This window comes from Peromyscus californicus, unplaced genomic scaffold (genome assembly GCF_007827085.1).
Source record: "Peromyscus californicus insignis strain IS unplaced genomic scaffold, ASM782708v3 Scaffold_16__1_contigs__length_79575227, whole genome shotgun sequence".
Classification (NCBI taxonomy): domain Eukaryota; kingdom Metazoa; phylum Chordata; class Mammalia; order Rodentia; family Cricetidae; genus Peromyscus; species Peromyscus californicus.
The window spans coordinates 46,300,343-46,314,570 of NW_026294458.1; positions in this window are offsets into that span (position 1 = coordinate 46,300,343).

The window sequence follows — 14,228 nt, forward strand, 5'->3', positions numbered from 1 at the left end:
GTTTTTCCCCTATAGGAACAACAGGAAAATGTGTCTGCTGTGGAACTCACACTGAACATATCCAGGAAAAAACTACTAGGGAGACATTAGAGAATCTTACCTTGTCCTTTAAATTAAAGGGGTACAGACATATTTCAAAAAAAGCGAAAGGAAATAGACCAAATTCCGTTCCTGTGGCTTGGTCCCATCAATACGAAGGAATTACTCTGGCATAATTTTCAACTGTGACAAGGAGCACATTTTGGGTAGGAATAGAAAATTTCTAAGAAGGATTTTGGAAGAATAACAAGACAGCTAAGAACATGAAGGATTAATATAAGACAAATTAATTGATATACAAAATGTATGAAGCTATTTTAACTCTGCTGTAAAATGCAGTACTTACCTCTCTTAAGGACCTGTGGAGAGCATGCTTGCACACGATCCGTAATATTTAACACTGTATCTTGTTAAGCAGTATTCTACCTCAGTATTTTATTTGATGGGGTGTTATTCTTCATCAATGGAGTGATATGTCAAATTTGGCGTAAGAAGCCCAATAAATCCAGAGCCCTTCACTGTAAGAAACATAAGAACCACACAGAAGTACAGTGAAGACTCTCAGATCATCCATAACCAAAGTTTCTGCCAAAAAAACGAAAGAAAAAAAAAAAAGCAACAAAAACTACTTCATCCAAGACACCATACAATTAAGAAAGCAAAGTATAATTTCCAGGGAGCCAGTTTAGTCTGGTTTTGTTTACCATTTTACTCACAGCCTCCAGAGCAGTGTCTGACACATAGTCAATGTACAATGCAATTTTTGTGGGTAAATGAAAAAATAATTCAAATGCGTGATAATATATTTAAAGTATAATTTTGCTGTTTTGTCGCTTTTCAAAATATTTTATTTTTAGATTATGTATGTTTGTGAGTGTCCGTGTGGGGGATTGTGTACATGATACAGCACCTGCAGAGGCCAGAAGAACGTGTTGGATCTGCTGGAGCTGGAGTTATAGGTAGGTGTGAGCGACCTGATGTGAGTCCTGAGAATGGAACTAAGGTCCTAGGCGAGAGCATCAAGCACTCTTGTTCACTCAGCCATCTCTTCAACCCCAGTTTTTGTCATTTTCAGAGTTCATTTAATTCCTGGCTTCAGTCCTGTGCTTACTTGCTTAGACTTTAGTTTTCATTTTCAAAGACTTTAACGTAGTTCAGAAATGCAGGCAAAGGAAGATAATAGCATAGCCATAAGTAATTAAGTCCTATTCCATCATATTTGAGTAAATGAACAAATTGCTGCAACTCTGGAAAAGTTAAGCTGGTAATTTTTATATCTCATCTTTAAAAACACAGATAATGTTTTCAGTATATGCATTTAATTTATTTAACATTCTTTATGTTAATGTGTTATCATTTATGATATGTTGATCTCATAAGTAGGGAAACAAAATTCCCATTCAACAAAATTATGCAAATATTTTCCATCTGCAGGATTGTCCTAGTTCTTTGTTTTTAATTCTTTGACAGTAATATTTTATAATTTTTTCCAAAATAGAATGAAGGGTGTTTTATACTGTTAAGCTTCCATCAAGTCAGACCTCAGACAGAGAGCTCTAGGCCACATGTAAATAATAAGGGAATAGCTATTATGTATGGATATGTTAAATATATGCAGACATAATCATTACATCATCCACATTTCAACTTTTAGACTTCCTTTAAAAGTTTGGCAGGAGTGGGAAAAATGAATAAGAACAGTATAAAGTTTCTGTGGGTCAGTGAAATTCTCTGTAGAATATGGTAATGAAGGATACATGTGTATCAAGGCAAATAATGTAGGGCACCAGTGAAGGACTCCAAACTGTGGTGACCAATGTCCCTTTCTGTTAGAGATGTGCATGTGGGAGTGGCTAGGAATATGTGTGAAATCTCTGTCGCTATAAATCTCAACCTGTTTGAAAAATCACTTAATAAAGTTATTTAATGCCTACGAAGTCTAACATGTAGTTTTAATTACTTCTATGGTAGGTTGCATTCATCAAAGAAATCATCAGCAAATGAACAATATTTTAAAATGAATACGAAACATCTCAATGCAGAATGGCAAGAATCTAACTATAACACCTGGTCTTTGGAAAGAATCTGATTGGAAGTCATGAAATTGAACGTCTTTGGTTTTCCTCAGGGTCAGCAGATAACATGGGAGGACAGCAGGACATGAGTCCTTCACGCTGCTTTCAACACTCAGGAGTCAGCAGATTTCCATTAACACTACTTGACTTCTTTGTTTTCCTCCTCAATCTACAATGACTATAACTCTTTCATACTCACTTGCAATTAATTTATCAGCCTTACAACTAAACCGAGGGAAGAATTTTGAGGCCTCCAAACTAATTGAGTTAATTATAAGAAGAAAACAAAAAGTCAAATTCTTTCACCTTTGTTCATACATTTATTGAGAAATTTAAGAATCATAAGGGTGAAGAAAAACTTTCTAGAAGATTTCATTATCAGAAAAAGGCAGAAAAACCAATTCAAGACACTAATAGATAGCAATACCTTTTCTGAATACCCATTTTAGTTATTCAACAATCTGTATGGTATTATATTATCATTTCTGATGATCAGGGAAGCAAAGCTGCAATTTAACAAAATAATTCAAATTTTTATAGAGAGGTTTTTCATTTGGAGAAATGAGTCCTTAAATATTTCCTTGGAGGTTCCTATGCTTCATGAAGCATTTTATTCGAGGCCTTATTGGTGTTGAGCATTTTATCTTCAAATGTTCAGTTGCCATTTTTATACTTTTTGAAATCCTTTTAATTATTCACTTTCTTTATAGTTGGTTATATTTTAAAATTAGAAACAAATTATATATCATGAACTTTTAATTATTTGAAATATAACTAGGCAATATACATTTAATGTGAATGGATGTTGAATGCCATCAAATGCTTTTCCTTTTTTTCTTGAATGAATTATACAATTTGCATGCCTTATTCCAATATGAATTAGCCTTATTGATTTGAATGTTAAAACAAATTTATAATCCTGGAATGTATAGTCATAGTCCATTATTTTTAAGACCATCTATCTTTGTGTTGTCTTAATATTATATTGAAGTTTAAAAGAAATAAAAAGTGTATATATATATATATATATATATATATATTTTTTTTTTTTTTTTTTTTTTTTTTTTTTGGTTTTTCGAGACAGGGTTTCTCTGTGCAGCTTTGCGCCTTTCCTGGATCTCACGCTGTAGCCCAGGCTGGCCTCGAACTCACAGAGATCCGCCTGCCTCTGCCTCCCGAGTGCTGGGATTAAAGGCGTGCGCCACCACCGCCCGGCTAAGAAGTATATTTTTAAATAAATTTATTTTTAAATACCAGATTTGAATTTGACAAAATCTAGTGCATACACGATGTATTTATTATGCTTTTTGATCCAGTTTAAGTAACATTTGTCTACTTTAAGTGGAAATTTTTTTCTTTGATTGTGTTTTAGAAAATTTAGAAGTCTAAATAGTTAAGTATTTCATCAATTCATAGCTCTTTATTGTGTGTGGCATGAGGAAAAATTTAAATACATATATTCACTCTGATTGATGTCCAGTTATACTACAATTTTTAAAACATGTTTCTTTGCTCACTGAGTTGTCTTATAATTTTTGTAGTAAACCTCATCATCAGCATATTTTTTCAAACTTTTCTTCTTCTTCTTCTTCTTCTTCTTCTTCTTCTTCTTCTTCTTCTTCTTCTTCTTCTCCTCCTCCTCCTCCTCCTCCTCCTCCTCCTCCTCCTCCTCCTCCTCCTTCCTCTTCTTCTTGTTCCTCTTCTTCTTCTGTCTTCAGCTATGTTCTTCCAATAATACCACATTTTCTTAGTGAAAGTCTTAAGATTAGGTTATTTTGAAGCTTTTCTCTTCCATTTGAAAGTTGACAATTCTGGATAACTTGTGGCTTTATAGGTTATATGACTTGTGTTAGTATTTTCCAAAAAAAATGTGTGCATGGAATTTTATGGCATTTATAGCTATAGAAAAGTTGCTTCTTGGTGATGCTCACCCTCCAATCTGTGAACATGGAATTCTTGACTGGTCTCCTCTGTAATTTCTCCACTGAAAATTTTTATAATTTTGTCATTTTTAGTATAAATATCTTGCCCATTGTTTGGCAAGTTTCTTTGTGTAGTTTTAGTTTCTGATGATAATGTACATTTCATTTTCAGCTGTTTTATAAAAGTATAATTCTTCAGATTTATTGGCTTTGTATCTTTCAGCCTTGATGAATTCATTAATTGGTTCAAGTAGTTTTGTATATGCCTTAGGATTTTCTGTGTTCTGTTTTCTGTGAAGAGAAATGTGTTTACTTTCCCTTTCAGTTGCATTTTATTTTCCTTATTTAATGACTAGGAACTCTAGCAATAATGGTGAGCAGAACTAAAGAGAGTGTTCAGTTTGTTCTTAGTATTTATTTTTCAGAGAAACTTTTTAGTATGTCATAGAGCTAGAGTTTCCAGAGAAGTGGGACAGGTAAAACACACACACCTGAACACACACATATGTATGAGATAATGATCAAATCATAAATCTCCATACATAATTACATAATTTTTGTAATGTATGATTTATATACTAATCATAATGATGATAGTAAAAAGACATACTACAAATTGACTAAAGAGATCCTGAAGAGATCATAAAGGCTATCCAATTGGAACTCTGGAAAACCTACTACTCACCTGGCGCCTGAGTATAGAAAGTCTTGTAGTTAAAGCAGTAAGAAGTTCCTGCTTGAAGGCGGGCCTACTGCAGACCCATAAAAACTGATTTTCTAATCTCCAAAGGCAGTCTGTAGCAGAGTGAATGAGAGATGGCACTGAAGACGAGTCTCAGGGTTGTTCTGCAGAATCCTTTCCTGATTGATAGGAAAGGTCTGATATTTTTCTTCCATTCAGTCCTTCAACTAGATAACCCATATGGAAAGCAATTAGCTTTACTCAACCAACATTTACCAATTTCAATGTTAATTTCTTTCCTCCAACCCCAAAACAGTGCTTAAACACTGTTGAATACCTCACTGACCAGCTGAGTAATAAAATTATTAAGTACACTACTAATAATGATATTAGCTGGAGACCTTTGGAGTTGCCTTTCATCTTATCAAATTACTTTTTGTTCAGGAAGGGAAAAGCTTTTAATGTGAATGGATGTTGAGTGCCATCAAATGCCTTTTCTTTTTCTCTTGAAAGAATTATAAAAATTTCATGGCTAATTCCAATATGAATTAGCCTGATTGATTTTGAATATTAAAACAAATTAACAATCCTGAAATGTATAGTCATAGTCTGTTGCTGGAGTTATCTCCAGTCCCACCCAGGGCCGGCAGCCACTCAGACTCAAATAAACACACAGACGCTTACATTATTTAAACTGTTTGGCCTAGTGGCTCAGGCTTCTTGCTATCTAGATTTTATGTCTTAAATTAACCCATTTCTATAAATCTACACCTTGCCACGTGGCTCGTGGCTTACTGGTATCTTACAACTTGTTTCTCACGGTGGCGGCTAGCAGCGTCTCCTGACTCAGCCTTCCAGTTCCCAGAATTCTCCTTTCCTTATGCCGCCTACATTATACTTCCTGCCTGGCTACTGGCCAATCAGTGTTTTATTTATCAATCAATCAGAGCAACACATTCACAGCATCCCCAGCAATCATCTGTTATTTTTAAGACATCTTTGTATCCTATTGGTTAATAATATGTACTGACTTCTGTTTATACATTCTGAGTCATAGTGATACTTTTCTATTTCATCACTTTTGTTTTCAGGTTTTGACATTAGATATTAAGATGTTCAAAATCTATGTTAGGGAGCATTTTCTCTTGTTTTGACAATGTTTATGGATAATTTGATGAATATTTAGCAAGTTTGATCAAAGAAATATTTGTCTCAGAAATTTCTTTATGGGTAAAATTTCAAGAAGAAATTATGTGTCTATAATTGCTTAGCTCTTATTTTATTTTGAAGTAGGGTCCCACTATGTATTCCCGGTTGGCCTGGAACTCTCTATATTGACCTCAGTGGCCCCATAAATACCCACCTGCCTCTGACTCCCAAGTGTTGGATTAGAGGTATGCGCCATCATGCCTGACATTTGTTTAGTATTTATTTTATCCCTCTCAGCAGCATTTTTAAATTCTTACTGCAATTGTCTCTTAAATTTATGCTAATTAGTTTACTAAGTGTTACTTCAACTTTTCTATTTAATTTTTCATCATTATTTTGGTCACACTACAAGCAAATTTAAATGTCTATTTAATATAAGCTCTTGATCTTTCTTGACATATCCAAGGATAAATATATATGATAGAATTGATGATGCACATTGTTAGCCTTTAAGCTGTATTATTTTTTCTGGATAATTTCCTTGTAACCTTATTAGAGCCGTTAAAATTTTATAGTGTGCTCCATTGAGAAATGCCTAATAGCTTTATTGGGTTTAAAAAATCCCTAAAAGTCACTTTCCTCTCACTACTTTTATGAACGTTTTACCAGTTTACACCATGTGAATAACAATATCCTATGACTGTTTTATCATGATGTCTAAAATTCTATTACTTAGTGGATCCCAAATACAATTACAAATTATTTAATAATCAAAAAGGAGGTGTACAAGTTTTGTTTATATACATGTACTGTTGCTTTTCCTCATTAAATTTCACTCTGATCTTGTTAAATAAAATTTAGGTGTAATTAATACACATAGCTCAATAGGTTTAGTTTAAAATATATTTGTCATTATTGCTTAAAAGTGATGGAAGTTGGAGTTTGCAGAGAAGACAATGCCACTCACAGTGAAATCACTCTATCAGAAAAACATAATCATGAAAGATAAAGAAATTATTAGTTAATGTACCCAGAAACTGTATGAAATTCTTTGTGCTTTATTCAACTTGTAGTTATTTTTATACCATTGGTGATTCACTATTGTGGTGATATTGTGTTCCTGAAAATATTGTGCACCCTAATAAACTTATCTGGGGTCAAAGAACAGAACAGCCACTAGATATAGAGGCCAGAAAATGGTGGCACACATGCCTTTAATCCTAGCATTTCCAAAACAGAGATCCATCTGGATCTCTGTGAGTTCAAAGCCACACTGGAAACAGCCAGATGTGGTAACAAGAGCCTTTAATCCCAGGAAGTGATGGCAGGAAGCAGAAAGGTATTTAAGGTGTGAGGATGAGGAAGTAGTCCTGGTTAAGCTTTTAGACTTTTGAGCAGCACAGTTCAGCTGAGAGGCATCCAGTCTGAGGAAACAGGATCAGCTGAGGAATTGGCAAGGTGAGACGGATGTGACTTGTTCTGCTTCTCTGATCTTCCAACATTCACCCTAATCCCTGGTCCTGGATTTGATTTTATTAAGAAGACCTTTTAAGATTCGTGCTGCACACTATGTTATTGTTAAGAGGGTTCCTTATTTCATCTTCCACTGCTGTGGAAGAATATGACAGGCCGAGTGGATCATAAGCAACAAAATTTTGTTTGGCTTGCAGTTTTAGAAGGTAGAAAGTCCATGGCATCAGCGTCAGGAGAAAGCTTTTCTGTAGCCTTTTGGGAAGCACAAGAGAGCATCTGAAACAGACAGGGAAGAGGAACCCAAAACTGTTTGGTCAGTAGTACATGTCCACCAGCAGGGGACCTATCCACACTCAAAACAACAGCTCTCATGAGCTAAACAGCTGGACCACTCTACACTTTTACAATGACAACTAGGAAACTTGAGACCTCCACTGTGCTTCTGAGTGCTCCTTCTGAACCCACATTTATGTTGTCATTGTGACAGTTCAGAGGGAACACTCACAAGCATAGTTGAGGTCTCAAGTTTCCTCAATGAAACACTTACATGTATCACACAGATCTTCATTTATACATGGGTAATGATAAAAGTTATGAAGAATATTAGTTATGCATACATGTTGCATTTGAAGAAAACTTTTCATGAAGACCCTCTTACACCAAGGCAAAATCAATAAGTTACTCAGGAAAGACTATTGCCATTGTTAGAATCTCATACATGTAAATGCTACTATCATGATATTTGCACAAATAAGGATGGGTTTTGGCTTGCAGTATTTTCTCATTTACTTATGAAAAATAGAAAATAGACCCAAACATTCTTGTTTTGTCCTCTTTATCAACAAAGGCATGGAGTCACTAATGACTGCTTCCCATTCCTACAGGAAAGCAAGGGGAAAATTTGCTAGGAAAATGGCTATATAATGACTATCTTTTTCTGAAAACCTCAAAGAATCCAGCCTTTGTATAACAGATATGGAATTGCATCTGCAAGTTCTGAAGGCTTGTGCAGGCAGCTAACTGATCCAAATGCGAGCCTATCCCATTTCAAACCTACTAAACCCTGGGGATCAAAAGTAGATCTATGTTTTCAGAATTGGACTTGGGCCTTATTCAGGAAGTTCAGGCCTTTTCTCCTAGAAAGTTAATTTTAAAATTTTTTAAAATTATTTTCATAAATAATTGAGAAATGCCATACAGATATTAAACATCACCCATTTAAAACACAAAATTCAATTTTTATTAGCATATTTACATAAATGCATAGCCTTCACTACAATATGAATATAGAATATTTTAACAAGTTCAAAACAAACCTCAGACCCTGAATTAGCCTTCCTGTACTGATTCAACCCAGTTCTAGCCAACCACTGGTCTATTTTCTCTATATATTTGCATAGTCTAAAAATCATATAAAATGATATTACACAATGAGTGGCCTTTTGTGAGAAGTTTCTTTCATTGAAGATAAAAGTTTTGCCATTCATCCAGGTTATAACACATAGACATTTCTTTTTTCAATTGGCAAATAATATTTATTGTATGGCTATAACCCATTTCATTTATGTAATATGTTGGCAAACATTGGGCTGTTTTCTCCCTTTTTTTTTTTTTTTTCTGTTGGGAAGAGGAAGGCTGAATCAGGAGTCGCCAGCCAGACACAGAGGAAGCAAGATGTAAAGGCAGAACTAAGAAAAGGTACCAAGCCACATGGCTAAACATAAATAGGAATTATGGATTAATTTAAGAGTAAGAGATAGTCAATAGTTAGCCTGAGCTAATGGCCGAGCAGTTTCATTAATATAAGTTTCTGAGTGATTATTTTATAAGTGGGCTGCGGAACTGCGGGGACTTGGTGGGACCCAGAGAGAAAATTTCCAGCTACATTTTTCTTTCTCTCTTCTGTTCTTCTTACTCCATATTTCTCTTTTGACAAAATCTTGCTGTGTATCATGGGCTGTCCTCTACATTCTATATATAAGATATCAATATGTAGTATATTCTATGTTTTCCTCTGATCCAGCCCTTTCTGAGTGCTAATATTGTAGGTGTGCATTACTATTCTTTGCTTGCTTCCAATTATGGAAAGCATGGACAGTACAGCTACAAAAATGTCTACTCTAGGTCTTGCATACATATGCGTGCATATCTTGAACAGCCACATAGAAATTTAATTGCTAGGCCCTACTGAAACTCTATGGTTGACTCTATAAGGAACTCCAACCAATTTTCCAAAGAGCTTGTTCCATTTCATATCTAACCAGCATTACCATTTGATTTTTCTCCAGGACCTGATATTGTTCATATTTTTTATTATAGCTATCACAGTGAATGTGAGACAGTTTTTCACTGTGGGTTTGATTTGTGCTTTTTCAATGGTGTTGTATGATGCTATCCCTAGGCAGGTAGGAACAAACTTCTATTCACCTCACATAAAGAACCAAGACAGACCAAAGTACCAAAGTAATGATACCACTGAAGTAAAACTTGGTGAACCAATGAGTATATTCGGGGTACTTACAGGTCTAAGTAGGAGTGAGGGGTTAATTACAGGAGCAAAGATGACTCAGGGGGAAATGCATCACTAAAAGTTCACCCCACATTGGGAACATCTCATAAAACCTGGAACCGGGTACTCTTCACAGGACTTACTGGTAACTTGATGGGTCACAACTCTCATACAAGCAGCTTGACTGGTTGGAGTCTCCTCCCTTAGTAGATGTTTGCTGCTTCCTTAACCTTGAGTGTGTGTGTGTGTGTGTGTGCGCGTGTGCGCGCGTGTGTATGTATTGGCATGGATCATGTTCCAGCTCCCTCTGGTTTGTAAGGTTATTTACTTTCCAAGTGTCATGAGCCTCCTCCAAGACAGCATATTTCAACTTAAAGGCAATTGCTACAAAGCAAATAATTAATGGGGTTTGTCCTAATTAGGGTCTCTCTCTCTCTCTCTCTCTCTCTCTCTCTCTCTCTCTCTCTCTCTCTCTCTCTCTCTCTCTCTCTCTGTTGTTTTTAGAAACAGGATTTCTCTGTGTAGCTTTGTGCCTTTCCTGGAACTCACTCTGTAGTCCAGACTGGCCTCAAACTCACAGAGATCTGCCTGCCTCAGCCTCCCGAGTGCTGGGATTAAAGGCATGCACCACCACCACCCGGCTATTGCTGTGAAGAGAAACCATGACCACAGCAACTCTTATAAAGGAAGACATTTAATTGGAGTGGCTTACAGTTTCAGAGGTTTACTCTATTATCATTCTGTTGGGACATGGAAGCATGCAGGCAGATATAGTGCTGGAAAGGAGCTGAGAGTTCTACATCTTGAACTACAGGCAACAGGAAGTGAACTGTCTACTACTGAGCATAGCTTGAGCAAAAGAGGCCTCAAAGTCTACTCACTTACTCTAACAAGGCCACACCTACTCCAACAAAGCCACACCTCCTAATAGTGCCACTCCCTTTGGGGGTCATTTTCTTTCAACCCACTACAGGACTGATCATCTTTTCATGTGCTTATAGTTTCTTTGGATATTTTCAGTGAGGAAACAGGTATTCAAAGTCCTTTCTTATTTTTAATGGCATTACTAACATTTTTATTAAGTACTGTTAAGTTCTTATGTATTTTGAATATTAATCATTACCAAGTTTTTCAAAATTCTATTATAATGGCTTTATTTCATTTTCACTATGTCAGTAGTAAATCAAATAAAATACTAATTCTAACTTAGCTTAGCTTTTTTAAAAAATTTTACACATTTAATTTTTATATGATACTCAAAACCTAAGAGACCATAAACATTATTGTCTAACAAAGATTGAGTCCTATGGTTTTTTTTACAATTTATTTATATCTCTTGATCTTACATGTAAGGTCTATAATTACTTTGATTAGTTTTAAGCAGCATGTGAGAAGAATTATAAGGTATACATCTTAATTCTCTTGCAAGTGAGTGTCTACTGTAATGGCATTTTCTGAAAAAAACTACCATTTCTTCATTCTATTATCTTAGAACCTTTTTCTAAATCATGGAGTTTTGCTTATTTGCATCTTGCTTATATTCATTTGATTCCAATCAGTCAAGATGTTGGCTGCCATTAAATTCTCTTAACTCTAATTCCAAAGTGACCTATTCACTATATAAAAGCAGGATTTTAATAAGATTTTTGTTTAAAACTGATAAAACAGAGGAACAAAAACGTGAACAGTTTTAAGGATAAATTAATGATAAATATATTTCTTTCTTTTTTGCTGTAAAACTGATGGTGTCTGGAACATTTGCAATTTCGAGTTGCTTTCAAGTTGCCCTCAGTACTCATCAATTTTGAATATAACATACTGTATTTTTCTTGACACACAGCCAGTGCTACTTTTCAGTTACCCTCATGGTTTCTCCATCCACAAGACTGGGGCTCATCTGTGAGTGGGAGTGTTTTCCAGGCCCTTTCCAAAGTTCACCAACTGTTTCCTTATTTGATCACTAAGACAGTATTTTGCTGTGGGAGATATTAGTGGCTTCTAGGAACAGTGTCCCTGGAAGAAAATGATCAGACTTAGTAAAGTTTCCTCATGTGCCTTCACTTAGAATATACAAGATCAAAGGGGCACATATATTTTTAAAGACTTCTTGGCATTCCCAGGACACTTTTACAAAATAATAATAATAATAATAATAATAATAATAATAATAATAATAAATAATGCATTTTAACTTTCAGTAAGAAACATACAAAGCAATTGAAGGAGATGCTGCCTATGGTCTTCCCTGTGACTCTGCAGCTGAACTGGTAAGGATCTGGGCGCCCCTTTCTTTTCTAACTGTTATATTAGAAACAAAGTCCAGTTTGTCTTACACAGATCGTAATCTTAGAAATACAGTTGCCACATTCGCTGAAATGGTCCAGTCCCTAAAAGCCAGCTATTTATCACCTAAGGAATGTAGAAAGATTTACAGTAAAATCAGCTTTTAAAGTATGAAAGATGTGCAGTATCGATTGTGGTGGGAACAGCAAAAAGTCTGCATTTTAAGCAACTTTGTCTGCCTTGAACATCAGCAGATGCCGTTGATGAATCCCAAATAGGAACATGTGAGATTTATCCTCTGCTACGCTCTTCTCTCAGCCAACATTATCCATTCACTCAGGAGCACTTATGTTCCTGGAACAAGAACAACAAAGAGAAAGAGCACTTGAAATGCATCATGGAAGAATATTTCTGCCCAGTGAAAAAGAAAAGCATTGCATAGCTGTATTTCATTTATAAGGCAATGCCTGTGGACTTATAATATGGCTTTTCATGCTATCAGAGAATATTTTGGTGCAAAATCTTATTCAAAAAAAAATTTACAAATTCATCACTATTCAAGTATTTGAATATCTTGACCTCATCATCCACCTTTTGCAATGAACCTACAATAGCATTATTTTCTGTGAAAATTATAAAACACATGACACAAATACTGACAATAGTGCTTTTCCTTATGTGTATGTGTGTGGTATGTGTGCTTATGTGTATACACACACATATATGTGTGAGTGCATGTACCTGCATCTAGAGGCTGGAGGTCGATGTCAAGTGCCTTCCTGTATGCTTTCTATATTTTGTATTTTTGAGACAAGGCATCCCAGTGAACCAGGAGCTCACTCATTTGTCAGCAATAGCTACTCAGGGATCTCCAGCCACCCTCTTAGCTCTACCCATACAGTCCTAAACTTATAGACACTTATCAGGCCCAGCTTTTTATAGGTTCTGGGGATCCAAACTCAGGCCTTTGTGCTTGTACAAGAAGTCCTTTATTTACTGGGCCACCCCCCAGCTTTGAGAATGCTTTGTCTAATCTAGTCGGGCTAATCATACATATTGTGTATTTATTCCCCACAGTGTAACTAAGTTTAACGAACACACATCAGCATTTGTCACAGAGCAGGAACACCCACAATTGAAGTAAGAGAAAGCAAACCAAAATGCAGTTACTTGCCCATTTATTAACATCAGTGAATAAGCACAGAATTTTAACAACTTTCTTCCTGGTAAATTGGTTTAAAAACAAAACTCTAGAAATAGTTATAAAGATAGGCATAAACAGAAATAAAGAGAATACTTCAGGGGATGCTGGGAAATAGAAAAACTGCATGGGAAATTTTAAAAATAAATTTTAGAAAGTGTGCAAAAGCATATTGTAGAATTAAACACTTTATTAGCTGATGCACTTAAAATTAAAACCATGTGGAGAGTAGATTAGAAGGAAACAAATACAGCAAACAACAGATGATTACAGTGGGCAGGGAAATCAAGAGGAATTTCAATGTCCATAGCCTTCATTTTTAATTCTGAAACTTTTATATTATAATACATTAAGATAGAAAAAAGTTACTGTTTGCTTTTTAATGGCAGAGCCCTTAAAAGAAATAGCAACATACAGTAAAGCAGATGGATCATCATAGAAGGTTAAATATTCTGTGGTTTTTCCCCCCCATTAAAACTTGAATATCAGTGATTATTCTGAGCAAATGATGGTGATTTCTGCCAGGAATTGACCAAAAATTTCAGTCTCAAGAGAGAAACTACTAGGTACTTTAAGTCTACTAGACAATTATAAGAATGGCAAACACAACTAATTTATTTGCTGTATTTAAATATGTATATCTTACATATGTATGTGGATTGTACATATACATTCATAAATGTATGTGAGTATAGTAGTCACCTCCCATACCTGAGGTTTCTGTATCCATGATACAGCCAACAATAACTGGAAAATACTTTGAAAAGTAATTGTATCACTACTGAACATAAATGACAAGAAAGCAAACTTTCTTGGTATTATTTTTCTAAGGACATTAAGATTATTATTTACATTGCATTTCCACTGTGCTATATATTATAAATTGGAGGTGATC